The 24,797-nt window shown below is 41.1% G+C and overlaps 1 long non-coding RNA gene across 1 annotated transcript; it reads left to right on the top strand.

The window, feature by feature from the left end:
• The first annotated feature begins 2,258 nt into the window (after positions 1–2,258).
• Positions 2,259–3,480, top strand: LOC144533520 (uncharacterized). Its single transcript, XR_013503441.1, has 5 exons — positions 2,259–2,475; positions 2,741–2,802; positions 2,884–2,985; positions 3,079–3,168; positions 3,284–3,480. It is a non-coding gene; the product is annotated as an uncharacterized LOC144533520 (long non-coding RNA).
• The last annotated feature ends 21,317 nt before the right edge of the window (positions 3,481–24,797 follow it).

Raw genomic sequence — 24,797 nt, 5'->3', positions numbered from 1 at the left:
TTTTTTCAAATGGTCTTTACACCCCAACAGCTATAAATAAGTTATGGACTCTGAAAAAGGAGCCAAAAAGATCCATCATCTGTAGCTGCTGTAATCCTGTAATGGTAACGGGACTGCTGTTTATTGTGGCTGTCTTTCTATATTCTCTTTCAAGGACAATCACTGCCAGAGTAGTCTGCCACAGCTCATGATATTGCCAGAGCCAGACCGTCTGCGAACACTGGAGCCCTTGACAAAGTTTTGAATACTACATTTATTATTGTTTATAAAAAATAAACCGGTTTTCACCACATTGGTTGTTATTTTGTGCAGCATGTACAGAGATGAGATATAATGTATTGATAGCTGTAATAACATACATGTAATGTAATTTATCTTTTTTTATTTGAACAAAATATAAAAACAAAGGGTAACGTTACGTTGTACAGTTAATTCCTCCTGGGAATAAACTCAAAGGGAAACTATGTAAATTGTGTAGTTGTATGTAAAACAAAGTAGGTTATATGAGTTGAATCCCAGTCCTTCCTCTGCTCTGAAGCAGACCTTGCTGTGAAGTCGGCTCGCGCGCATGTCTGTTTGGGGGCAGGGGGAGGGGTTAGACGAACCCCAGAGGAGATGCTACTTTCAAATCTTGCTAGCTTCTCAACCTTACCAACACTGCCTTTAATATAATATACCCAATAATGACTAAGTTGTAAAAACTTAAAAAGATAGTCAGTGTATTATTTGCACAGATTAATACACATCGGTGTCTAAGTGTGTATTTGTGGCAGCAGGACGCTGCACATAGGATTAATTAATAATTTGTTTCAGGCGCGCGGGAACCTATTTTTGACCAGGGGTGCTGAGTAACAAAATAATGGATGTCTGACTATTTCTCCCCCCAGGAAATGTTTCGGATTTTGACAGCTAAATACGTCATTTTAGCGCAGTGTATGGGTGAGAGTGAGAAGTTTTAGAAAAGTCCTGGGCAGCCACAAATTCCACTGTTCCACAATTATGCGACAGCACTGGCCACTCCGACTACACTGCGCGCACCCTAAGGAGACACTGAACCAGTAGTTCTTTTCCACCAGTGAACAGTAAGATGAACATATTCCCGTATTTCAGGATAATTACCAATTGTGCACAGTAGATGGCACTCTAACACAACAAATCACACAAGAAACGGCTTATCATTCATTCTCATCTCAGCTGGAAAGACCATTGAAAAGTTTGTGTCCCGAACCTCCTTCCAGAATAACTGAAGTTGCTTGGCTGACATGGCTTTTCTAATCCTTCTGTAAAGTTATCGTTAGATGCTATGATGGTGCTGCTAACATTAGCTAACACTGCATGAAAAGTGGGATTTTCGTCAGTAAGCGCCACTGTAGATTGTCGTGGAAGTTCAGGTTTACGACTGTAAACGGCAATTTACAGGCAACACCGAAAACTGCCGTTAATTGTCGGAAATTGACGTGGGCCTGGCTTGGCGGTTGTCCCCCCATGACCCCCCCCTCTCCCTAATTCTAGGGGAGGCTTTAACATGTAAATGAAATTGCTGTGAGTTATACAAATGCAAATCAGAGTAGCAGCAGGGGGAGTTTTACCCCAGGTGACTTTTTTCTAAAAGGTATTAACTAGAGAAAATCTCTGGTATAAATAGATCAGGCTCCGTATAGCCTAATTGTAGACTCTTAAATTTTAGCTTTAAAGTATGCTAGATTAATTACTGTGTATGTCATTAGCAATGGCCAATGTTGTGTAACAAATTCAACATTCAACAATTAGTTTTTATCAGGCTTTGCCAAGGTAAAATATGCATTCCATACAAACAACATCACAGTCTCCTAGAGCTCATCCACTGTGCATAGTGGCATGACTACAGTGACCTGTAGTCACCAGTCTTGCTCATCCAAGATTGTCTGTTGGAATGGAGACAGAGGCACCACTGTACAGTTTTCTAAGAGAAGTCTTTCTGCTGACACCAAAACACTGTGCTTCACATAAAGCATATCAGTTTTGTCATTGCATGACAAAGTCCCAACCATTTGTCTTCTTAAAATACTGGCAAATTCAGCACCATATTCACGTCAATGGTATATGAAGCTGTTGGCTCTGCCTCATAATCTGGTCTTCAACTGTCCTATTGTTATTAAACTTTCCCAGTATTCCATTAAAACTCACTGTAATTCACCTCCACACCAGTCTGTGAGCTGTTCGCGCCCCGCTGGTTAAGCTGCCTCCTCTTTGTCTTTCTCTATCACTCTGCCCCTACATAGCAGCCTCACTGCTTTGATTTGAAAAATAGTGGAGGGAGATGACTCCTCCGAGTTAGAGCAAAAGCTTCCAAAGTATGGGAGTATTTCAGGCCAACTGGTAAAAAAGTTGTCTGTACACTCTGTCAAACTGCACTTGCTTATCACGGAATTACAACCACGCACCTTTTCCTCCATGTCACCTCCAGGGCTCCGTAAAGATGCGTCCACAGAAAACGTAAGTATATGATTATTAATGAAACGGTGAGCTAGTCTGTATTGTTTATTAACTCTTGAGAAGTGCAATGACTGTCTTTTGATGTTAAACAGGCTACTTAGACTTTGGCAGTAATGTTTTAAACTCCACCATGCACGCAAGTGTAAACGCGAGCAGCACAGAGCTGTGTGGCTGCTTTCAGCGCGATACATTATTAGGCAGAGCTAAGAGGGGCCAGTGTAAGTTGCTTTATAAAAGTATATTTTTTTTGTCTTGTAATCTACAGGAAGCAGTACGCCATCTTCACAACTCGGAGACAAATTGTAGGCGCTACGAACCGGAGCAAGGGTAAGATTTAAAGAATATGCTTTCATTCTGCTGTATAAGGAAATAGATACGTTAATAGACTGATCTTAACCGTATATTTAGTTTTCACAGACTAACCTAACTAATCATAACGAGGCCGGCCCGTGACCTATTTGCTCGGAGCAAGTCCAGATTTACATGATGTTGACAATGACGGCATCGTGTGTAAGTAACTTTTCATGTTTTCTCATTCCTTGTTTAATTTTACTGTGACTTATGTTTTTTTTATTCATACCATATAATTTAATTGTTTTCCAGCTGCCTGTAATTACGAGACAGTAAGCAGGAGCTTCAGGTAGAAACAGAAGCTGTGAAGAGTTAGCTCAGAGTCCAGCGAGAAGAAAGAGGGTAAGATTAGATCCGTTTTGGTCAATGTGACTTTTTTAAATTAATTAATATATGTGTTGTGTCCATACGCAGTGCATCGCGCATTACTGATTGCCTTTATTGATTGCTTTTACAGCTGCTGGAAGCGAGACAGTGTGCTGGATGGATTGTACGTCCTTTTCGCAGCCAGCAGAAGTACAGGGCAACGCACCACAGACGTCTGCAAAACGGACCGAATTAAGACAGAATGCTGCCAGTTACATTTTTTTTTTACCAGTTTACCATTTGTTGTGTAGGCTGTGTTTGTTGTGTGCTAATAAAGCTCTTTTTTTGAATAAACATCACGTTCCTGGCAAATTTTCCTTTCCTCAATAAATTCATGTCCTTGATGGTAATAGTCCATAGCATAACAAATGAAATGAATATATGTATGTGTGTGTGTGTATATATATATATTTATTCATGTCATTTGAATGGTGCAGTGATCTGCCAACCAATCAGGAGTGATTTTTCTTGTTTAAAAGTAGTGGCTTCAGCCAATACTGAGTGAGGAAATTCAAGCCAGGCCAGACATTCTCTGGACAGGCGCGGTGTCGCTGCTATTCATATGCTAATTAGGCCAGACACTCTCTGGCCAGGAGAGGTTTCCCTGCTATTCATATACTTATTAGAGCCATTAGCACCTCCGCGGGAGCTCTCCACATATGTCATGGTTCGTTTCCGACAATATGTGGCACAGACGAACTGACGTTAACTGCCAAAAATTAGGGAGATATACGGGCGTTTACGGGGACGAAAATCCCACTTTTCATGCAGTGCGAGTTGCTTGCTAACGTTATTTCAGACTCTGGGTCTTCAGCTGCCCCAACAGAATTTGCCTCGGCGGTGGATGAGGAAACATCAACTGTAACATCTACAGATGAAATCTTGCTAATTTTAGCCGCATTACTGTGCCGGAAGAAAAAATCTTGTATCCTTTTCTGCGACATATTCTTCTCTACAACTAACGTTCCAGTCAACTAGCCTCAGCCTGCTCGCTTCTCAGCGAGTCACGTCACTTGACTCACTTTCACTTTGACCTCTATAGCAGCTATAACAGTTAATTTTAGTAGGCTATATTCAAACCTATCGATAACCCTTTTTTGCTATTTGCCTCATTATTTGATATACAAAAATATAAATAATGTCAGACAGCGAATTAGTAATTATTAAAAAAATATAAAATCCAGCTCATGCCAGCAGGGGGTGCTGCAGCACCCTCAGCACCCCCTTCCTGCGCCCTTGATTTGTTTCAGTCTTCACATGGGCTTTATTTTATTGTGTAATGCAGTGTCACGCTGTTTAACTGACATTTTCCTGGGGTGCATTGAGGTTATTACGATAATATTTTGGTCACTTTTTTTTGGTGAAGGCACACCCATATAAAAGAGTGTATTGGATTAGAATCACTGTCTCCACCTTTAAGTGCATATCCTTTGCCAAAGCACTGTTAGTTAATAATTATCCATTATCAATCCATAATCCAAAATAAAAAAAAATACAAAATTTAAATAAAACTCTATAGTAATATAAATATGCTCTCTGTTTAAACACAGTATTATATTTGTGTATGTGTACAGCAAAGAAAAGAATCTGTTGGTTACAGGTTGTGTTGTATGAGGCACTTTACATGGCACTGCCTTTTAGGTATGATAAAACAAATAATGTATGCATTGGGAAAAAATTATGAGTTCCCCCTGCAAATCACGCATTGCTTTAACACCAATCAATGTGCTTCCATAAAAGGCAAAGCAACAGCAAATAAAAAGGTATTTTTATTTGCTTTTAGGATTAGGAAAAACTGTGCAGCAGTATTATGATATGTGAGGTTTAGGTAAAGGGCTGCATCATTTATAAAGGAATTAGTGTGCTGTATAAATCTCTCACACAGCATTAAATTGACAAGTTAATTAATAACGAGACTTCAGATGCACTAACCTCTGTGTTCAGGAGCAGGCTGACCCACTTTCTTGACAGAGCTTTTCATCACCTCATTTTTCATCAGCTCCACTGCCTACCCAGGCAAGCTGGACTTTGTCAACTGTCTGAGACTTGATAAATTGTTAGAGGGGTGCTGATATTGTGTAGTAAATGATTCAGTCTGAGAGAGTGTATGTGTCAGGGTGGTGGGGTACAGGGCAAAAAGCCTGACAGGCTGACAGATAGAAAGGTAGCCCTGGTGAAAAATAAATATACTAAATTTATTAAATCTTAGCATACCTGAGTATACTTGAAGACAGACTAATCGTCAGTATACTTCAAGTTTGTTAACGATTAGTTAACTTGAATCATGCTATTTTGGAACAACACATTTTGTACTAATTATATTTTAATTGTAATTAAATTGTCAAAAAAGTACAACTTGAAGTGTATTGAGTATACTTTTATGTGCTAAAGTGGAAAAACTTCAAGTATACTTTAAGTATATGGCTGTGTATGTACTATATACATGCTTGATTAGTGAAAACTAAGTGTACCTTATTTGTGTTTTAAGTACATTGAAAATGTAGTTTGAGTGTCTTACTAATATGTAATAAATATTCTTATTGTGGTAATAGTATGCTCAGTTATACTTCTGGTGTATTAAGAAACACTAAATACTCTTACTACAGTACTGCAAATGTATTAGGCTACCAGTATACTGAAGGCTGAGTTACTTATAGGACTACACAAAACTGAATGTACATTCCAGGTGAAAAAAAAAAAGTTAACTAATATTATGCTTTTAACAACAACACTTGTTTTATAGTACACTAGAAACATAGTATAAAATATAGTTTACTATGAAGAGACAGAACATTGTTTTAATTCAACGTCACATAAGAACAACATTCCTGTTCATTGCACCACTGCCCACTACGGGGTCAGCCCTATGTTCCCACAGCCCAGTGGTCCCACAGCCCTATGTTCCCACATGTCCCACATTCCCTATGTTTAATTTCTAGGACATTTTCAAAATTAGGTCTTGTGTTCCTACATTTCCCTTCAATTTAAGCCCTAGTGTCCCACAACATTGTTCAGGGTTAGGGGTTAGGGGGATAAAATCTGATACAAATTTATGAAAAAGGAAATGTGGGAACATAGGGCCTAATTCTGGAAAAAAAATCTTCCTTTTTAAAAAGGGGGACCAGAGGATGTGTGCCAATTACAGGGGAATCACACTTCTCAGCCTCCCCGGTAAAGTCTACTCCAAGGTGCTGGAAAGGAGGGTTCGGTCGATAGTCAAACCTCAGGTTGAAGAAGAACAATGCGGATTCCGTCCTGGTCGTGGAGCAACGGACCAGATCTTTACTCTCGCAAGGATCCTGGAGGGAGCCTGGGAGTATGCCCAACCGGTCTACATGTGTTTTGTGGATCTGGAGAAAGCGTATGACCGGGTGCCCCGGGAGATACTGTGGGAGGTGCTGCGGGAGTACGGGGTGAGGGGGTCCCTTCTCAGGGCCATCCAATCTCTGTAAGACCAAAGCGAGAGCTGTGCCCGGGTTCTCGGCAGTAAGTCGGACTCGTTTCAGGTGAGAGTTGGCCTCCGCCAGGGCTGCGCTTTGTCACCAATCCTGTTTGTAGTATTTATGGACAGGATATCGAGGCGTAGTCGGGGTGGAGAGGGGTTGCAGTTCGGTGGGCTGGGGATCTCATCGCTGCTTTTTGCAGATGATGTGGTCCTGATGGCATCATCGGCCTGTGACCTTCAGCACTCACTGGATCGGTTTGCAGCCGAGTGTGAAGCGGCTGGGATGAGGATCAGCACCTCTAAATCGGAGGCCATGGTTCTCAGCAGGAAACCGATGGAGTGCCTTCTCCAGGTAGGGAATGAGTCCTTACCCCAAGTGAAGGAGTTCAAGTACCTTGGGGTCTTGTTCGCGAGTGAGGGGACAATGGAGCAGGAGATTGGTCGGAGAATCGGCGCAGCAGGTGCGGTATTACATTCAATTTATCGCACCGTTGTGACGAAAAGAGAGCTGAGCCAGAAGGCAAAGCTCTCAAACTACCGGTCAGTTTTTGTTCCTACCCTCACCTATGGTCATGAAGGCTGGGACATGACCGAAAGAACAAGATCCAGGGTACAAGCGGACGAAATGGGTTTCCTCAGGAGGGTAGCTGGCGTCTCCCTTAGAGATAGGGTGAGAAGCTCAGTTATCCGTGAGGAGCTCGGAATAGAGCCACTGCTCCTTCGCGTCGAAAGGAGCCAGTTGAGGTGGTTTGGGCATCTGGTAAGGATGCCCCCTGGGCGCCTCCCTAGGGAGGTGTTCCAGGCACATCCAGCTGGGAGGAGGCCTCGGGGAAGACCCAGGACTAGGTGGAGGGATTATATCTCCAACCTGGCCTGGGAACGCCTCGGGATCCCCCAGTCGGAGCTGGTTAATGTGGCTCGGGAAAGGGAAGTTTGGGGTCCCCTGCTGGAGCTGCTACCCCCGCGACCCGATACCGGATAAGCGGACGAAGATGGATGGATGGATGAAATATAGCCTAATCTAAAATGCCTATTTTAGTAATAATGTAAAAATAATGTCAATGGTCTTATTTTACATCCATGACTGTCACAGTATAAATGAAAGGCAGAGTGCAGCGGAGTTCTACACCCAGCTGGAGCTGCTTCTCTCGGAGAGGTGCAAAGTTCATGCTTTTGAGGGTAATAACGTAGTGTCTATTTATTTTCCAACCTCATACAAACACCCTTTGTTCAAAAGAATTATCACATCGTTACCATTTCTTTACTATTGGGAGTTCTCCTATGGACATTTGCAACAGCTTAATAAATCTTGGACACTAATCCTCTCACAGGAAAATCAAAAAAAACATTTAATGACTGGGTGCACCTCAAGACTGTTTCCCCATGGCACTCCATAACATTTTACGGCTGATCTTAAGCATAGATAAAAGTAGAAGGATGTCCTGGGGACCTCAAAGCTAGCTCTCGGGTCTTCAAAACTCACCATACCTTTCTCACTGAATAATTGGTCTAGAGTATAAATACTTATATAAATAAATATATAAATACTTAATTTTTGGAATAGAGTCCTCAAGATCAGAGATGTACAACAAAATATAATCTGCAAATAATGATATTGAGCTGCTATTGGATTTAATCTGGACATTACATATTTTATTTTGCCTTATAGCTTGGGCTAACGGTTCAAGAGAGATTGCAAATAGCATGAGGGAGAGCGGGCATACCTGTCGAGAGCCCCGTTCGATGGGAAACGGCTGAGAATGCAAGCCATTGGTTGAGATTATGGCTCTGGGATTCGCATATAAAGTACGCACCATTTCAATGAATTTGGCCCCCAAACCAAGCCTCTCCATTACTTGCCACAAGTAGTTCCACTCTAGGCAGTCAAAAGCCTTTTCCGCGTCCACTGATAAAACTGTTGCCAATGTTGGAAGGTTTCTGGCTTCTTCTATTACATGAAATAATCTGTGTAGCCTACATTGTCTGCAGGGTGACACCTTGGTATGAAGCCTAATTGGTCGGGGTGGACTAGCTTCTCAATAAAGCGTTCTAAGCGGAGTGCCAAGACTTTGGAATAGAGCTTAATATCAGTCCCAATGAGGATGATGGGTCTGTAATTTGAAGACTCCGTAAGATCTTTGCTTTTTGGGTATAACAGAAATTAGTGCAGTTTTGGTTCGTTGGTGAAAATTACCCATCTGTTGTCGGTCAGCTGCCTTTTTTCCCCATCCTGTGTGTTTGTCTCCACCTGCAAGTGGCAAGGGGCGTGTCAAGAGGAACTAGGTCAAGAGGCGTGGCCATTCAACCCTGTTACCGGCACAGCTGATGCACATTCCATGATTCTCCCCTGCAGTATTTAGACCCAGGCTGTTCACCTCTTCAGCGCCAGGTCGTTACATACACCTACGTGGTAACTTGGCTCAGAATCCCTGTGCATGTTTTGTAGCAGCATTTGTGATTGTGTAGTATTCTGTTTAACTCCAGTTCCTCTGTTCAGATTCCGCTGGTTACCTGCTTCGTACCTGTTGTGCTTCACCATGCTGCCTGCCTCACTACCTTCAGACCTAACCACCAGCTTCACCTGGATCCTACTCTGGGCCACTCCTGACTCCCTCGAGCTTCAGGCCAGTCACCGAAAGCCTCCCAGCTCAGTCTCAGCTGTTCATCTCCTGAGTATTTACGCCTATTAAAATACTTCAACTGTTTTCCTGTGTCCTGCGTGTATGTCTTTGTTCTATGATAGGTGCTAATATGTCAAAGTACTGTAGAAGAAGTTCTGATGGAATTCCATCCAACCCCGGCGTTTTCCCTTTTTTAACTTTTTAATACTGGTTTAAGTTCCTCTAACGTTATAGGTTGACCCAGTTGTTCTGCCTCCTCTGGGTCAAGAAGAGGCAGATTTAGCTCTTTTAGGAACTCCTGACACTGTGTCGGATCTGGATTGCAGAAGGACTCATACAACTTTGAATAAAAGGATTGGAATGTGGCGTTTATCTTTAGGATTTGTTGAGATCCCTCGGTCTGTGCGGATGCTGTTGATAGTAGTTCTGGACTCGCTTTGTTTTAATTTCAGAGCCAGAAATTTGCTCTGTTGCAACCATTGAAATAATAATTTTGTCTCACTCTGTGCATTATGAATTCAGATCTCCTTCTTAGCAAATCATTTAGCTCTGCTCGACTTGCAACTAAAAGTCTGTGTAGATTTAGAAAAACACGTCTTTAGAGACTACTCCAGAGATTTACGTTCTTCCAACTCCAGTCCTTGCTTCTCTTTTTCTCTTCAAATTGACCGCAAAGGGAGATGTGAAATCTCTAATGGACCTTTTTCACAGCAGACATTTTGACTTGTCATAGTAGGAAAAGCACAGCTGAAATTGATAACCTTAACGATGGCGCAATTCCATTAAGTGTCCCAGTAAGCTATTTCAGTGAGTCAGCATGCACAATACCAGGGCCTCTCCTAAGTGGAATGCAGCCATCATTAATGGTTTTGAATACACCTGTGCCTTTCCTACTATGACATGTCAACATGACTGCCGTGAAAAAGGTTATAAATCCTTTAGTTGCTTGCCAAATGAATGATGTGTCCAAGACTGAGTCAGTATTGATTGCTATAAACTCAGTTTGGCCCTAAACTCTGCATCAAAAGCTGTGTTCTGGAGAAGGGAATTATTAAATTGCCACCTTCTAGATCTTTATCCTAACATATCACAATGGAATGTGGTTATCAGCGCATTGTGATCAGACAGAATTGCAGGCTCGATTGCTACCGTGTGGAACATTGCCTTAAGCTCACTAGAACACAAAATATAATCAATGCGAGAGTGGGTGAGGTGACGTGCGGAAAAGAAGGTGTAATCCTTGCTAGTAGGATTGTGCATCCTCTATACATCTGTAAGATGGTAGGATTCCACAACTGCTCTAAACATGTCTGACGTGTGTTTCTGGGTCTTTGTGTGGTTGCCCCCACATCCTGATTTAAATTGTTGTACTGCATTCATGTCTCCCCCTATAATTAGTGAATATTCACTGAGAGAGAGCAATTAATTGGTTAGAAGCAGGAAAAAGCTTACGACATATGTAGACGGTGCATATATAGCGAAACAAAGCCTATTTTATGATCTTTCCTAATTTTATCTACAGTGAGTGTGCATTTCCGTGACAGTAACACAATGGAGCCCTTGGTTTTGGTGTTGTCACCAGATGAAGCAGCAATCTTGTAGTATTTATTTTGTAGGCGGTTTACATCTCTTTTACGTAAATGTGACTGTTGTATAAGCGCTACATCTATATTCTTTATTCTTAAGTAGTCCAGGAATTTAGCTCGTTTGACCGGTCCGTTTAGCCCCCTGATGTTAACTGAAAGGATTGAAAGTTCAGCCATCTTCAAAATATACACGCATATGTCTCGTGTACCCTACCAGAATTCGCTGATACATTTAGATCTGAGCAAGGTGTGGTAAAAACATAAACAAAATAAATTCCCTAACCCTCTAAGACCGTAGACCCCCTCCCTTATCTGTAAGCTACGTGGCCATATCAAACGCAGTGCGTGTAAACTCCAGCCCACAATTACCCCTCCTGTTTAAAGTCACAGGTACATTGAAACAGGTCTGATAAACTTCTTCTGCTAAATATGAACGGTGTTGCAAAGTGTTGAGTAACAAACAGAGTATAAGCTGAACAGACAGCATCCATCATGTTCTTTCAGTCTGGCTAAATGTTAACAAACAGACTGTAAACTGACCAGCCAGTATTTATCATGTACTTTCAGTCTGTTTAAGTGTCCCTTTTAAAGCTTGGCTCCAAAACTTACATATAGTGTCCTCAGCATTTATCATGCTTTTTTCAGCCTGGTTAAATGTCAACAAAACATAGACTATAAACTGAGTAGCCAGCATTCATTATGTTCTTACAGTCTGGTTAAGTGTTCCTTCAAAGCTTGGCTCCAAAACCTACATACAGCATCCTCATGTCAAACCTGGTGCAGCAGCCCAGCTACCGCTAGTCCACAGCCGCTGGGTCCGCCAGCCTCTGCCTCGCCGCCGGCTCCAGCTGCGTAGTCCCCCTGCCGTCTTCTGGTTACATTGTCGGCAACAGGCCGCGGTGCGGAGCGGCTTGTGTGGGTGTCGCGTCATCCTCCATATCCACCTCCCGATAGAAATTGCCCGAATCTGTGGCTGTAGTGGAGGTGAACTCTCTCCCTCTGTGGGTCACTCTCAGGGTGGCCGGGTAGATAAGCGAGTTTGAGGTGCCTTTAGCATGTAGCTCGTGATGTGTCTCTCCCAAGGCCGCTGGATCGTGAAAGTGCCGCAGTCCGGTTGCATCGGATCATGTACCGTCATTTCCTGCATCTCAGGCTCTGCCCTGATGTGTTGCGGCGAGGCATTAATTTCTGTTAGCACTCTCTTCACTGCGTTGTAGATCACTGATTCGAGCACACTTCGTTGCTTTTCCAAGACCTGAGCGATCAAGTCCTCCATGTTCGAGACTGCGCTAGCATCAGTTGCTATGTTAGCCACCGCTCTGTTAGCCGCTGCCATGCTAGCAAATTTCTCTGTCCGAGTAGATAGTTTAGACGACAACGAGACCTGCTTTTTCGCACTTGCAGGCGTTTCACTGAGTCACTGTGATAACAGATAAAAAATTTGGCGTATTCCAAAAGGAATAGACCTGGTTTTTCAATTAAATGCGGAGGTGGGTAGGGAGCTCTAGTTTTCTATGTCCATCGCGATTGCTGGTCACGTGACTCTCCCTCTAGTTAATACGTTTTGTTGTCCTTTTGAACACAGCTGTTTAAAGTCAAGTAGCCAAGATTGGTACTAGTTAAACGTACAATATGTAACTTTCTGCCGCTAAGGGTCTCTCAACCAAAACAATGGATTGTAAACACAGACTTTTGGTAACGTTGGGAAGTTGCTTGGAATTATGGGAGTTGTAGTTTTAATTGTTAAACACCTTCGCTAGTTAGAATGCTAGAATCTGTCCACAAATGAGTTTACCCATTCAAGTTTATTCACGTTACGTTTAGTAACGTTTATTCATGTCATTCTAATAAAATAGCTGAATTTTCCCCAACATAATTACGTTTTTCTTGATTCGATCTGTATTGGTAGCTGACCAGTTAGCTAGTGAGCCAGCAAGCTAACATTAGCCAGCAGCTAAAACCACAGTGACTATCACAATATATTTCACCTGTCCATGTCACTTTTTGGATGGTTTCAACACCGGGCGAACGGGGTTTGTTGTAACGCTAGCTAGCTACTCAACGAGGCTGAGAGACGGGTGTGGGTGGGTATTGCCGGGGGAATCTCCAGCCGGGACAGCAAGGACGGTCGATGGCCGTTGTGCAGCAGTAGAACATCTCCAAGCTGCCCGGAACGATCTCCCCCTTCACTTTTCGTTAATCTTAACTATTCGTTTTGGTGCTTGACCCACCTTTTGTCGGGTTAATTTAGCTAACTGTGAAGACAGCTAAACGCGAAGGGGGGAGAAATTTGGCAGGGAGGAGATTTTCAGCACGAACACCAGTAGCGCTAATGGAGACGTAGCTAACAATTTGGATGGCCGCTGTTGTGACTCAGATCTGGGTCTGATATGGTCTGTTTCCCGACGCTTCATTAAACTGCCGTTAGCGTCGTAAACACCCGGCACCGGAGTTAAGTGCTGTATAGTACTTATAGTACTGTATGGATTGCTGTAATGATAGTGGCTGGCTGTTGGCTGGCAATGGGCTATTGCTATGTCCCAGCTGTGTTGTCAGCTCTCATCCCGAATGAAGTCTCTTTGCACTGGGGGAGTGAGGCAAACAGACCGGGGTGTGCTAGCTGGCTAAATTAGCATTAGATTAGTCGTCTATCTATACAGCTAATCTTAACATTACTGGTGAACTCATTTGTGGGTTAGCCCAGCGCTGCTTTTATCAGTGGTGAAAACAATCATGCTAGTTATAACTTATGAGCGTGTTGAACAATGTAACCCTATAATGTTATCCACCAAGCATTAGCATTAACGTTAGCTACTTGTCAACCAACACATTGTAGTAACGTTAAGCTGGATTGATATTGATATGTATCAATAAATAAGATCTCTGCTGTATTACTGTGTTGCAAAGTGGCATGTAATTAATCACAAAATGATGCCTTGTGGCAGAAAAAGCAGTATTATGGTTAGGAGTATTTTTTTCTGTGACATTGTATGATTTACAATTACCCTCAAACGTATCATCTGGGTGCCGTGTTTTGACGGAAGTTACGAGTAACTGGGTGAAAGGTTATATGACGCCACTGACAGGCAACTAAGGAAAACGTCCCGTGTTGAAAATAAAATAACAGATTTCTTTGGGTTTGACATTTGGTGGAAACATTTGGGATAGTGTAACTACACAACTCAAAAAAATATATAACATATATGGTCGTTTTTAGACATTTTAATGCAGAAATGGTACATATTTTACCTTTAATGCTTGTGCAGGTATCACAAGTGGCTATGACCTCAACAATGACCGAAATAAACATCTTGTAACAAATTTCTCTCAGCAGTCGTATTTAAGATAATCTTGCACATTGCTATCAAAAGCAGTAATGTAACACAAAGTCTCCTGTGGACTTCTACCATTGTTAAAATCATTAATATGAGCACTGTTTTCACTAGCGGCGTGGGGAATTACTATCTAAAAGGTTATCATTATAAATATTATCAAAGTGCGGATACGTTGGTGCACATTGATTTGATTCAAATTGTTCTTTAAAAATGTAACATTATTAAGTAGGCTACAGTGTTTGCTACAGATTTAGATTTTATTTGTGGTGGTAACATTATCTGACCAGATTGAGGGGGACCTGCGTTAGCCGCTGCAGCAGCTCGGATAATGGCGGCCGAGGACGAGGTGGCGAGTCCCAAAACGGAGCAATACAAATGTAAGTTGAACATGAGTCTTTTTGCTATACTTGTAAAACATATAGGCCACCTGTATGTTTATTTGGTTAATTTTGCAGTCGGTAATGATTTTGGTACGAATTAAAACGTATATTGGTACCGTACTGCAACGTGCTAGCAAGTTCACCTTAGCTAACAGCGGCACAGTTTAACCACTGGCAAATAAGTTATAACTTAACATTACATGTGTGGTGGCCATACTGTTGTTTGTATTAAATCATCGTCCTCACTGTAGAAGATATAAGTGTTAGATCTGTGATCTTAACAAGTTGTACATATTCAACTGCGAGCGTTAGCTCTGCAACGTAGCGTTCAGCTGATGATTGTCAGCCAGTAACGTTAACAGTAATGTGATGTTATAATGTTGTATCAGCTGTTTCTGCCTTAATCTGATATATTTAATCCATCTCTTAAGGGACAAACAAGGACTAGAGGCCCTTCATTTAAGGGTGACGATGGCCATCAGGCCATAGAAGGATCCCCTAGAAAGTCTGAAGTCTACCCTCATGTCACTTTGCCCACTTTTCCCCATCAAACTAAAGTGCCAGCACTGGGACGTATTGTTCAGCTGGAAGTAACGTTACGGCCTGGGGTTTGGAGCCTGTAGAACTATAAGCACAGAACCGTCGTTTAAATTAAATTCTATTAAATGTATTTTATGTTGGGTTATCTTTTGTATTGCACTTTGCATAACTGTAGCAAGCATATAATGTTAGTGCATAAAAGAAGAGAAGAGTAGGATCTATTTAAATGTCAATTCTGTGGCCTCTGCTTTCATGGTCTTCATACAGTGACAATACAAGAGTATTGTCACTGTATGAAGACCATTTAGAACACTGCAAATTATGACTTAAAATAATAGCTTATATAATAAATGTGATATCCACCTTGCCAGAGTAACGTTACAGGAATTTACACTGCTATTTATCACACAGTGGTGTGTAAATGTATTCTAACACATGTACATATGATGTGAGCCTTTATAAAATGCTCAGTCTAGCTAGAAACATACAATCACAAGTTTTAATGATGGTTTGTCTATTAGGTAAGTTGTAAGGGTAATGCTTCACAACAACAAAACAGTTGAGCATTACAATTACTACTCAAATGAACAGTAATACATTAACGTTACTCATTTTTAAAGCAGAAACATAAAATATACATAGTGGTCAACAAAGAATAAATATAATTAATTAATTACATGCAAACGTTGAATAGAGAGCAATAACAAAAAAAATATTAAGATACTGTTAAGTTTTCAGCTAATAGGAGGCGGATGACACAACGCCATCATCTCCTCGCGTGACACGGAGCAAATGCAAGCAACAATCAATAAAATCACATTTATTTTTATTAAAATATCAAAAACGAAGCAGGAATGTATTTTTCGCGGAAAACAATAGGTGGCTGGAATGCTCTCCCCGGGTGAAATTCTCAATTTTACAGAAGAAGAACAAGAAGGGGTGAAATGTTGTGATCGTCATTTCCGGTAAGTGCGGCTGTGTGCGATTTGAGACAACACTCCCCTGTCGAAATGTACGCACTATGCAAGTCAGTACGTAGTGTACAAAGTGTACTGCCTGTTAGTGCAACAGAAGTGCACGGTTTGAGACACACTATACTGTAGCTTATCCACATGCCACGTGTCAGTATTTCAGCTCACTACTCAAAATGACACTAAACTGATATCATAACACCAAGCAATCGGCCCGTTCCAAACAGGCAGTTTTGAACGGGCACTGCACTAGTGTCTCTCAATTACTGTAAAAGGTCCAGAGTTCAACCCCACCCCAATTTACATCTTTGATGTTCACCGCTGTGACAAAATACAGCCTCACAGAAGTGCTAGCATAGACTCTTAATGTTATGGCTTAAACTTTATCTGCATCTGCTCAGAAATGCAGAGTACATGAAATGCATGACAATAAAATATGCTAGTTAACTAGTAAAGCAAACCAATTTTTGATGTCAATAGACCCTTTGCCCGTGACGTCACGCTCTACTCGCGCAAATTATGAACGCCATGACGGACAGCGAAAGAGCTATGTTGTAGATGGACGGCAAGTCAAACGCGTACATGTTTGTGTTCGCTCATATAATAAAATGGTTATTTCTTGTTGTGCGGTGGGCATAGGCGTCGATTTCGGTGGGGACGGTGGGTACGCGTACCTACCAGATTTTGTCATGAGTCATTTTGTACCCACCACTTTTTTTGAAAACCTCAAGCTCAATTTAGTTAAAAAAAAGAGAAGTCCATAACACATAATTCTTGAGCGACAGATGCCAAAAAATCCACAACAATCTTTATTCCCATAGGGCAGGCACGATTCTCTGTTCACAACACTGCCTGTCGGGACATTCTGCTTAACGTGAAAAAAAGCTTAACGTGGTTTAAAGTACCTAAACAACGATCAATGATCACCAAATTTCTCATGGCCATATCTTGTAATGAACACTTAAGCCTGTCAAAAGAACTAAACCGAAATCCAACGATTATATAAGTTATCTTACATTAGCGTTGTCTTCTCCGTTGGCGCCTATGGCAAGGAAAAAGCTTGTACCTAAACAATGATCACCAAATTTCTCTCTCATATTGCTCCTCATAACCACTGAAAACTGTCAAAAATCTAACCAGAAATGTGGTGATGATTGATCGTTGTTTAGGTACATTAAACCATTTTTCATGTTATGACTTATAAACCCCATGAGAACCGCGGGGAGTCAACCCACAGCCGCTCCGCTGCCCTGCTGAAAATGTGAAGCAGAAACGCTTAATGTCAGATAATGTCCATAACAATTGGACTTTGGGTTCGATTTTTTGACAATTTTCAGTGGTTATGAGGAGCAATATGGTAGAGAAATTTGGTAATCATTGATCATTGTTTACTTAAATTAAACCACGTTTTTATTCATTAGTAAGCCACAGGACAGCATCTTTCAAAACATGACCTGCGCGAAAGAGAAAAAAACAAATGAATGCGTCATTGTATCCAGCACTTCTGGAAATGTACTTCCGAATGCGTCTCTGTCCCCAGCACATTTCAAACCAAATGCCCATGGCGGTGGGCCTATGTAGGCTTTGTGTTATGTCTGGTTAGAGTCATTGTGTTAACAAGGGGAACACACTTCTAAGGTTCCTTCGATATTTAATGTATCACAAGCTAGCCCATATTAAATCAATCTTAATGTAGAGCTAGCTAACTATTAGCCACGTAATGCTAGCGCGTTAGCCTGCCTAAATCGCTTCTATATAGTTAGGTTAGTTAAGTTTAATTATCTTGAAGTGATAACAACAACAGACCACACCAACTCTGTTTGTCTTCGTATTTGTATGGTGCACAACTTCCCTTCAGTTTCACTTTATTAGGCTCTTTTGGGAGTTTGTCTTTGCTGCTGGCTGCAGACTTTGCATGGAGCTCAACAGGTGATTGCTAGCTAACGTTAGCTTTCAAGATAACTTGTGTTATTTATACCCTAAGTCAGCTGCTGAAATACACTAGCCTGCTTAGAGGTTGCCTTTAATACGAAGGGAAATTCAAATGTTAGTACAAGTTATTCACATTTACAGATCGTGATCTGTCGTGAGTCAAAGCTGTGTTATACAGTAGTTGGCTTGGCTCAGAGGGCAGCTTACTGGCTCAGTGTTATGAAATGCCATAATCCTCGATGTGTTTAAAAAAGCTTTGAGATCAGCACCAGTTTATGGGTATACCCCGTTTACCACATAGTGCAACAGATCGTGTGGATTTAAGTCGGGTAGAAGCTGTGATTTAATTAGGTCCGTGAAAACGGAGGGAAGAAGAAGGTAAGGGTAGGTATCCAATCCTGCAATCTACAACTTCTCCAAATACCGCTCTTTGTGAGCACCTACCAGATGCCCTACCTCGACCGATAACGGCACGACAACTTAATGTTCAATAGAAGAAGCCATAAAGAAGAAGATGGTATTACCATTACTACAGTTTATTTAGTGTTATTTATTTTAAACTGATTGAAACTAATGAAACTTTCCGCTCGTCTACTACAGTGTTTAACTTGTGCTTCCGGTGATTCTGCCGTCCGTCATGGCGTCGTCATGTGATCGTGGTCACGTGTTTGCAAAGGGTCTATAAAGATTCCTGCTAAGTCCAAAGGCATTGTTGGAGTTTAACTAAGACCACATCACTCAGAGATCAAATGTAAATGGACTGCATTGATATAGCGCTTTTCTAGTCTTAACAAATTAAACAGCTACTCAAAGTACTTCTACATAGTACAGGAACTCTACATACTACAGGAACCATTCACATAAATGCATACACTGTGGCCAAGGCTGCCATACAAGGTGCTACCTGCTCATCAGATAAACATTCGAATGGCACAGCATCGGGAGCAATTCAGGGTTGCATCTGGTTCAGAAGTTTTGCATCTAACTGCTATAAGCTAACATATGTGATAATACTTATATAGTGTACAGCACTGTGTTCTACCCTTGTGTCATCTAAATATTTAAAACTAACATTTCCATGGTGGCTGCAGATGTTGCTTACATTGTTAAAAATAGAGATGAAGCTGAATTAATTATAGATAGAAACTGGAAAAATCATCCACACAATTATGAAATGTATGAGTCTTCTTCTGCAAAGGTCATGTGAGGTCTCTTAATGGGAACATTGTGCATTTAGGCTTGGTAGCATCAGATATTTGCCATGTGCAGGCTATTAATATCTGGACTCTGATGCTGAGGTGCAGGGCAGGAGGATAACAAGAATTCGGTAAATTTTCTTCAGATTCTCAAATAACGGCATTTAACGCAAACTTTGAGGTAAATATTCACCCAACAGCCCAAATCACAATCAGAGTCCTTTAATGTTGGATATCTGCTGATACCGAGTCTAAGCCAATACTTATATTTACATAACAGACGAGGATATGCATGTTGATCAACGATGTATCTGGCACAATAAAATACCATGTGCAGCTTCTAAATTTGGCTAGTTTTCTAGTCTAAATCTAGTTTTTTTTTATGAGCAACTTGATCTAGATACTGAAGGTCCTGGTTAAAAACTATCAAGTTGATAAGCTGTTGTAGTTACAAACACAGTTCACATGATAAATTTCACTCGCATATGCAGTGAATTGCTGTGCTGTCTAAAGAAGAGCACTCGTGCAACAAAATGCTGTAGAGTTCAGTAAAGAAATGACCATGTTTGATCAGGTTTATTTTAGCCATTACAGATCCATTAAAATGTCTAGATCAGCTCCGATACTGATGCTTAGAATAATCAGAATCAGAAAAGGTTCTATTGCCACAATTAGTACATTTATGTGGAATCCGGGACCTTGTTGGAGAGGCTTACTGCTGAGGGGAAAAAAACTATTTTTATGGCGTGAGATTTCAGTACTGATGGACCGCAGCCTCCTGCCAGAGGGGAGAGGTTCAAACTGTTTGTGTCCGGGGTGACAGGGATCGGCTACAATCTTTCCTGCCCGCATGAGCGTCCTGGAGACGTACAGGTCGTACGTGCAGCAGCGTACCAGATGGTGATGGAGCAGGTGAGGATGGACCTGATGATGGCAGTGTAGAAATGCACCATCATAGTCTTTGAGAGGTTTAACTTCCTGCCACAGGAATTACATCCTCTGTTGTGCTTTTTTTACAAGGGAGCTGATGTTCAGCTTCCACTTGAGGTCCTGGGAGATAACATAAGCTCAGGACATCTCTTTTCTGAACTGCCTAGCATTTTTTTTAAATTCCATCACTGTGAGGAATTTAGATGAAATTGTGTCATTGTACATAAATAATGCAATAATATGTTTTCATTTAGACACAAAATAATAACCCACTGCTGTGGTGTTAGCTTATCAAAGGTGGCATACAGTTTTGTTTAAGGTACAAAATAACTTTACACACATTTTGTGCAGTTATATTATATTAAAGGTAATGTCCTTATGGTTCCAAGGCCTTATTGACCATGATTTATGAATGCAGTATGTCACTGTGTGACCTGAACGTTATTAATAAGGATTAATGTTGCAAACTCTTAAGTGCCCCCTCCTTTCATCTCCCTGTTGGCTCCTTCCACTTCCTGTGGGCTGTCCTTAAAAGGCCCTGGCTGCGGTCAAATAGTCAGTTTTGCTTTGGAATGTTCCAAATGACCCGGCAGTAGTTAAGTGGCTGCCATGATAAGAGCCGTTGAATTTGTCTAAGTGATCAGGAAAGGTGCTTCAATGCTCCCTTTAGCATAGGATACACTGGGCCATCCTTTACGAAAGAAGAGGAGATAATGCCGTCCCACAAGTCATTGTTGCAGGAAAATTTAAAGCGACGGATCACTATTTTGGCGCTCATATTCAGAATACTAAGGTGCCAAAGCTGTAATCCTTTATTTTGACAGGACAGCTAGGTGAGAAAGGAAATCGCCACAGGTCAGATTCAAACCCTGGACTTCTGCATCAAGGCATAGACCTCTAAGTATATGTACGCCTGCTCTACCCACTGACCCAACCCATCCACCTGACTACCCTAATTTGATGTTGTCAGTATTCTTCATTTTGTAGCCTAAAAGTAGTTTATTAATTAGCTATTATTTCTCATTGTCTGTCATTTGTCTTTTACAGACAAAGTCTGATGTTATTTCAAAAATATGTGTATTATGGTCCAAAATGACGTTAAATTCATAGTTTTTAGTGATTCTTTTTTTTCGAGTGCAGGGTTCCACTAGTAAAATCCCGTCATTTTCACATCCTGCGACAATTTACACTGGAGTGACAGCTGACAGCAACAGAGAGGAGAACATTTAAATATCGACAGCTAAAATGTATTAGCTGATAGACGTGGCTAAGTCTTGTTGGTTTAACTAAAAGTGTAAATGCCCCTATTCAGCTGATAAGGTTAAGCAGAAGAGGAAGAAAGAAGTGGAATGAGTAACAAAATAATCTTGTTGACTGAATTTATGCCAAGCTGCATTAGTGATAGTGAGATTAGCACTGCAGACAGTATTCATATGAGAAGGTCGCTGATTATTAAGTTAAGGAACACAGAGTCATCATCATATATTTGTTAGGTCACTTCATCATTAATCCCTTTCTGTTTTACTGCTTACACAGAATCAGGTATTGAGTTTGATCATCAGTTTTCTCTCCCCTGAAACAGATGGATTATGTGTATGACTGTGTGTGTGTGGGGGGGGGGGGGGAGGCTGACAGGATAGTACCTTCAGATTGATTGTTTCTTGTAAACTGTAAACTGGGCAAGGAACCGTCATGGGCTCAGCTCATAGATTATATAATGCCAAGCCTTTAATCCCCCCCGATTATGCATTAGCATATACTACAGTATAAGCCTGTTCTGAGTAAGGTTGATTGCTACGTGAGCTATATCAACTAGTCTGTAATCACACTGTGTGTGTGTGTGTGTGTGTGTGTGTGTCTGCATATGTGCATAATACTTTTTTCACAGTATTTTCAAAGTACCATGATTTTTTTGTATTCAGTACAAGTTGAGCTACAATAATATCTACAGTCGTTTTCACACCTATAGTTTGTTTGCTTTGGTCTGAATCAGATGAGTTTGTAAACTATTTTACTTTGGTTCGGTTTCCTTTCACACAAAAATCCAAGCGTACCAAAATGCGTCATTACAAACCAAGACCTCAGTACTCGTTTTGTCTGTTATTGTTGCGCATCCGAGTGTGATTGCTGCATTCCCACCTGCCTAAAAGAACTGCACCACGGGGGAAAACAAACTCTAGTGCAATTCAACTAACTAAATAAGACAAGTGTGAAAGCCCCTTAAGTGGAATGTATATTGTGATTGTACTTTTTTTTTAAATTGTAAATAGACAATTTGTAAAAAGTACTTTTAGCAGTTTGCTTGAATTTGTGGAAAAAAACAGTACCTTACCCATTTGTTATTTTATTTTATCTTTATTGATAACAAAGTAGGATTTATTTTTTTTACATATTTTCTCTTTTGTTATGATTTACAGGTTCCTGGTACAAAGAATAAGAAAGAAAAAAATAATGATAAAAAAGGAAACCACAAGGATTTTCCATCTGTGTCGATATCAGTTTTCTTCCCAGGCCCAAAGTTTTTTTTTGTATATCAACAGTAGGATCAGTTAGAACATAGGGGGGAGTTTCTCTACACTTCTCTGAAAGAAAAGAAAGAAAGAAAAAAGGACATGCATATAATTTACATAGACAATAACAACAAAACCAAAATGCCTCAAACTAAATCTGATTTTAGGCCTATATGTTCAACATACCCACTCCATTTAGAACATATCCTAGTGTCACGCCCTGACAGTCTGGGGTCCATTTCAGGAAGGAGGTTTAACAAACTCTGAGTCTAACCCTGATCTCTGAGTTTTCGGTTCCAGAACAGCTGATTTGAGTTGGTTAAATCAACTCGGATTAGGTTGACTCAGAGCTAAGCGCGTGCAGCATGAATAGAGCCATGATGCTACGATTCACCATGGTAACAACCACAAACAAACTGGTCGGCGGAAATACTCATGCCAACAAACAGCGAGTTTGAACATAAAAAAGCAACATTGCGGCTGCTGCAAAAGAGGTGTGGGAGAAAATTGCTGCTTCATATTTAATCACAGGTAACCTATAATATTACTGGTGAAAACTGGAATGGTATTACACCTATAATTTAATTTAGGTGCAATCCTGTGGGCAAAAAAGTAAGCTAATCCCATTCTGAGCCTGCAGCACCATGATCATTACAGAAATATAATTTAAAATAATTGAATTCTTTTCAATGGCTCTCACTGGTTTGTGTCCAGGGAACACTACAAAAACGTTTAAAAAAGTTTAAGAGCGAGGCACACTTTTCTGACGGCTCTGCATACAGTGGCTTTACTAATATGATCCTGAAAGAAAGAAAGAAAACTGCCGTTTGCAAAAAACATAATGCGACACAAAGAATCTGCTGGGATGTAAAAGCATGTCCACGATGGTGGATGTTAGTGATATGAGGACAGATAAGGTATCTACATATCAGATCGACTGTGAAGAAAATACCTCTCAAATCGGTTATCTGGAAATGAAAATACATCTAGTTGGAACTCAATATCATCTCCCGATGTAAATTTTCTGTGGAGTACTACAGCTTTTTCTGCCTAACATCAACCAATACGTTTTTTTATTCATGCAGATAACAAACTGCGCTAAAATGCGCCTGATACAGACTGAATGAATGAATGAGGAAATGAAAGAGCGCTGTGTCAGAAGGAGGAGACTGAGAGAAACTCGAGGTTTATTGAAGAAAACCTGCTCCCGACCAGGTTAGGTTCACAGACTCGGTTACCATAGTAACTGACTCTGAGGTTAAGTTACCTCTCTTTTGGAAACGGGCTGGAGTTAACCTCCCTTTCTGAAACAGAAAACCCATTTTCCCTCATCTCAGGGTTAACAAACTCAGAGTTTTCACTAAACCTGCTTTCTGAAACAGGCCCCTGGTGTGTGTGTGTGTGAATGTGTTTTGTTTTATTTCTTCATTTTGTTATGCCTGCTGTGTGTTTGGTGTGTTTTGGTTTTCTGTCTGTCTGTGTTTCTGTGTCCTCCTTAATGTTTCACAGTGTACACGCCCCCCTGCACCTGGCACCAATCCCAATCAGCGCACCTGCTGCGCAATTCATCCTGCTCATCATCTGCCTTCTAATACCAGTCTTACTTTCCTCTCCCTGCCGGATTGTTGCTTACGACTAAGTATGCGTATTGTAGGGATTTTTCGTAAAAAGTGGAAGGCCCAAAGGCCAGAAAATCTGACTCCAATAATCTCTCTAAATTCTAATCCCCAGCATATTCGTTGATGACCCAAAAGACCAGAAAACTCAAAGAATCACTGAGACGATAGAATAAAGTACTTTTACTGAACAGTATTTTAAGTATTTACAAACACATGCAGGCCTACATGTGGGCTACACAACTGACACCTCCTCGTGCCTACCAGTTATGCGCCAATATTCAAATGTAACAATCCTTTTTATCCACTCCGGGCTGTCCTCCTCCTCCGTCCGGCAGGATGTGGGTGTGCGTGTATGGGGGTCTCCAGTCAGGCCGATGTCTGTTTCCACTCCAGCTAGGGTTAAGACAGGCCACTCCTGTCTCATTCTTCCTCTTCCCCTTTTCGTGACCTTTCCTGTGTTCCTGCACCTTTAAGCCATAAACCAATTTCATGAATTCAGCTTAACTTTCTGTGCATCAGGGATATTCCTTGAACCACTTC

Source organism: Sander vitreus, chromosome 18, assembly GCF_031162955.1.
Source record: "Sander vitreus isolate 19-12246 chromosome 18, sanVit1, whole genome shotgun sequence".
In the NCBI taxonomy this organism is placed as follows: Eukaryota; Metazoa; Chordata; class Actinopteri; order Perciformes; family Percidae; genus Sander; species Sander vitreus.
The sequence above is the reverse complement of the archived record's forward strand: the minus strand, read 5'-3'. Positions and strand labels throughout refer to the sequence as shown.